The sequence below is a fragment of the Arachis stenosperma genome, chromosome 9 (genome assembly GCF_014773155.1).
Source record: "Arachis stenosperma cultivar V10309 chromosome 9, arast.V10309.gnm1.PFL2, whole genome shotgun sequence".
Lineage (NCBI taxonomy): Eukaryota > Viridiplantae > Streptophyta > Magnoliopsida > Fabales > Fabaceae > Arachis > Arachis stenosperma.
In genome coordinates this window covers 21,419,571-21,424,229 of record NC_080385.1, presented here as the reverse complement: position 1 = coordinate 21,424,229, position 4,659 = coordinate 21,419,571, and the positions used below count along the sequence as shown (strand labels likewise).

Here is a 4,659-nt window from a genome sequence, read left to right as displayed (position 1 = left end):
AAGGATACGCATAAAAACCGTTGCCAATATTGTAACACTTTAAAACTGTTCTATTAGATTATTTTAGAGAACGGTTTTTACGATATTGCTGTTGAAGTTCTATTTTTCACTATGTTATAGCAACAAAATAAAACCGTTCTCTTTGACTATTTTATGACCATTACATCAATTTTTTTATTAAGAAATAATTTTCTAATGTTGTTTAAATAATTTAACAATTATTATTTATGGAGAAAATACATTTAAAACAAATATTAATTTTTGTTTCATTGAATTTTCACTCTAAAATTTAACATATAATATTGTTTTGACACTTTAAAAAAATCCAAAAAAATAAATTTTTAATATTCTTTAGATAATTTAATAAATATTGTTTATAAAAAAATAAATTTAAAACAAATGTTAGGTTTTGTTTCATTCAGTTCCTCTAAAATTTAATATATAATATTACTTTAAAACTTTAAAAGAAATATCCAAAAAGTTAATCAAAGCCCAATAGAAGACTTCTCAATTCTCGCTCATTCCTCCACGCGATTCATCATCTTCCCACCCCTCTAGCAGCAAGCCCTAACCCCCACCAGCATAAGCCATCAGTTACCATCTTCCTTCCCTATACTAGGAAGCCCCAACCCACCGCCGAAGAAAGCCGTTCGTGGTGCGCTATTGCTCCGTCTCTGCCTCTGTCCTCGCCGCATACGTCGGTCGCGTCTGCCCTTCTCCTCGCCGCAAATGTTGGTTGTGTCTGCCCCTCTCCTCTTCTCGGAATGCGTGGTCATTACTGGTTGTCTCCTGGCCATCGTTGCTAAAGCCGCTCCTCGCATTGCGTCGTGGTCTGCCCCTGTCGTGGTTCCTCTGCTTCTGAATTGCGTGCGGTCCTTGCCTCCTCAGCTCGTTGTGGCTCAACCACCGTTTTAGGTAACTCAAGTCTCTTCTTATTAATAAATTGCTTCGATCTTATATATTTCTTTGATCTTATATTCTCTTTTCTTTCACTATTAACTACTATTTGATTATTATGTGATTCATGAATAATAATAATAATAATAATAATAATAATAATAATATATACATAGAGGAACTTAGAAGCAGGGCATATGGAGAAACTGTGTTCTCTTTTGTTAATAGAATCTATCTATGTCAATGTTTTTAATTAGAAAATAACCCACTCCTCTAATCTCGATTTGGAACAATACTAGTACAGGTAAGAGGAGGAGATTTTCCCAAGTTGACTCACGGTTACTGCTGGTGAAGCTGTTCATGGATGGCTCCCTCTTAGAGCTGATTCTTTCAATAGTTAAATAAGGTATTTTTTAATTAGATTTTGGGGTTTTTAGAAACTATTTATGTAAGTAAGGTATTGCTTTTAGGTTTATGAATGATATAAACTAAGGTAAAAAACTTTTTGCCTTTTTAATATGGTTGACTATGACAAAATTTATAGTGATTTTCTAATAGCTTGTTTGAAATTAAGAAATAAGAACTTGTGATTTATGATCAAGAAATTAAAATAAACCCTGTATTTTAAATACTAAATGCTAAGTTTCAAATTCAAAACTCTTAACGGTTTAAAAAGTGATAAAGATTAAAAAATTAATTTTATAATAAAAATATGTTAACTAATCTTAGATTTTTCCGAAGAGAAAAACAAGCTACAACACCATTATTGCACCTAAAGAAAAAAAAAACATAATACTACAAGTACAACAAAATGTATATAAGTTGTGCTTTTTAAAACTTTGTAAAAAAAATTTAATTGGAAAAAAACTTAAGAAAAACAGAGCACATTGACTTATATAATTAAAAGGCGAAAAAAGTTGGGGGAAAAACATTAAAAACCTACTATACATTAAACAGTTGCTATTCTCTTTGCCTCAAAGCTCAAATCTCTTTACTAGCTCGTAGTCTTTAATTATCTTTACACTAATAATGAATATGCTACTGATTTCAATAAATTCAAGCAAATTGTTTAGAATAAGTACAGGAGAGTTAACTTTTTAATATGCATGTCTAAGACCATGTGTGACTATAAAATTGCATTTTTAATTATAACATATTAAATTCGATTAGTATATATATGGTTAGGACTCATATTCATATTTTAGTACCAAATTTAGTACTAGTCATTTTCCTCACCGACCCAAAACTTTCTCATCTAATTTATAATATGCTCCGGTTATTTCTTTTTTCCTCACAGTTTATGCAACGTTATTATTTTTTTAAGAAATCTAAAGTATTTTAGCTATATTAATGAATGATTATATAAAGAAAATGTCTATGGATTGTAATTTTTATTTTCTAATAGCTTGTTTGAAAAGTTTTCAATGAGAAAATGTTAACATTCACTAATCACTAATATTGAGAAAATGTTAACATTCATTAGTGACTAATATTAACAATTCCAAACTAGCTTTGGTTTTCAAAACATGGCACAATTAGCTTTTCAATTTGATGTTTTCTATTACTTTTAAATTTCTTCTTGTTTTTTCCACTTAATTATTAAGGCATTCATGTCGTAGCTCAAAAGTACAAACTTGAGCACTTTCTAGGTAACGACAAAGCACAAGCTGTTGAGAATTGCACTGTATTAAGCATTCAACTACACCACTCTTTGTAGTTGCCACTATCTTAGAAATTGAATTATACTACAGGTAAATAACTTAACATGTTATCTCTTTGATTTCTTTTAAAGATTTAATTATTAAGAACATTTAGTGATTGATTGATTGATTAAGCTTCTTTGAATACTTTATTTGATACAAATTTTTAGTTTCATGATTGCTTGAGAAATTTCTTTTAAGCATTAGTGGTTGAGAGTCATTTTTGAAAGTTGATTGTTTATTGGAGAACTGAGAAAATTAAGGTAAGCTATGTGAAACCTAGTTTAATTGTTTATGCAATTATATTATATACATTTATGACCAAAAAATGATGACTTTTTTATAATATTTGTCTCTTGCTATGTAGAAAATGTCTGCGCAAAATAAGAAAAATAGGGCACAACAGAAATTTGTGCATCGGAAGGGGCCAATAAATTTTGCGAGAATACGTGCAAGATTGGTACAATTTTTAAACCTTGTATATTTGTGTCTCTATGTGCAGTATGTGTCTTTGAGTATCAAGTATGTGTTGATTTTAGAAAATAAACTTATTTTAACTCTATATAAATGCTATTGGAACTGAATTTACAGGCTGCTTCTAAGGGAAATAATAAATCACATACTTAAACAGAAATGTTTGTTGAGACTCGCCAAAACACAAAGGGCAAATCATTGGATGAAGACACTTTGGATGTTATTGTAAGTATTGGGAGTTAATTTTGGTAAAATAGGTTATGGTTTCTTGTGTCTTGATGATATTCTTAATTTGTAGTATTTGCTTGGATATTGTCAATATATATTTTTAGTCCAATTGGTTAGTTATTCTATTTTTTTATTATTCTTATTTTTCTTTAAATTAACATAGGCACATCTGCAAGCTGAGAATAAAAAGTCTAAAGAATCGGTAATTAGAGCTTTCCGATTCATATTTGGAAAAAAGAAGGCAGGGCGAGTGTGATGTCATGGAAGAGTTACCACACCAACTTTGTTGAAGAAAAATGAAGAAATTGCCACCCTTAAGCAGCAACATACAGCTGAGAAAGCAACATTAGAGAGTAAGGTTGATGTGATGCAAAAAAAGTAAATGAACTAAAGTCTCTTGTTAAGATAATGCTGCAACAAAAAAACTCAGGAGTGGACCTTGAGATGTTAGCTGCTCAACTAGGAAGCATGTCAGGCAGTCCGAACAATGATGCTAATGAGTCCGAACAATGATGCTAATGAGGAGGTATTATTTGTTGTAAAACTTGCTATAAGTGATCATATTTTAAATAATGGTTTATTTATGTTGAAATTGATTCAATTGTTTTCAGTATCCAAATAGAAGAATGTTTTATATACCTTTATCTTCTCTCTCTCAAATATTTTTTTAGTAACCATTATTAGTATTAGAAATGTGTAGTTTTATATTTGATTTACTATTTATTGTTTTGTTTACAGGAAAATTATGTTGAAGGAAAAATCGAACTTAATTAAGGTCACAAATTTTGAAGTGCAAATGTTAGAGAGTAAAAGTCATGAACTTGTGGACATAATGATGATAAACCTACTTGCTACATAGCTTTTTCAACTCTCTTTTGTTATTGTATTTTTTGCAAATTTAGATGATATAGTTCGATGTTGTTATGATTTAGGCTAGTATTATGGTATTTTGAAAAATGATGATGATACAATTAGAAGTAATTATGGTATTTTGCAATGATGATGTAATGTGAGATTGTGGATTTTACATAATATTTTATATATCATATTTGATGGTAAATGTAATTAATTTTTTTTAGTAATTTGATTCAAATAGTTATGATCATTTATTGACACTAAATTAAAAAATAGTTGGAACTAATTTCACTACGACATGAGAAAATTGTTGTAAATAAAAAATTAAATAATTACAAAAATCGTTGTCAAAAGTTACAAAAGACAATGGTCTTAAAACCATTGCCAAAGCCAGACACACAATGACAATGGTATTAAAACCGTTGCAAAAGAAACGAAGGCAACAACTTAAAACCGTTGTCTTTGTGAACAACAAAACTACAGCAGTTTAAAACCGTTGCCTATT

The 4,659-nt window shown here is 29.6% G+C and overlaps 1 long non-coding RNA gene across 3 annotated transcripts; it reads left to right on the top strand.

Annotated features, from left to right (window-relative positions):
• Window positions 1–503: 503 nt before the first annotated feature.
• LOC130951425 (uncharacterized) lies at window positions 504–4,339 on the top strand. 3 transcript variants are annotated; one of them, XR_009073968.1, is made up of 6 exons: window positions 504–915; window positions 1,202–1,303; window positions 2,965–3,057; window positions 3,189–3,296; window positions 3,463–3,825; window positions 4,038–4,339. It is a non-coding gene; the product is annotated as an uncharacterized LOC130951425 (long non-coding RNA). The 3 variants fall into 3 exon arrangements; XR_009073969.1 differs by having other exon boundaries at window positions 1,197–1,303; XR_009073970.1 differs by lacking the exons at window positions 504–915; window positions 1,202–1,303 and adding an exon at window positions 2,704–2,860.
• The last annotated feature ends 320 nt before the right edge of the window (window positions 4,340–4,659 follow it).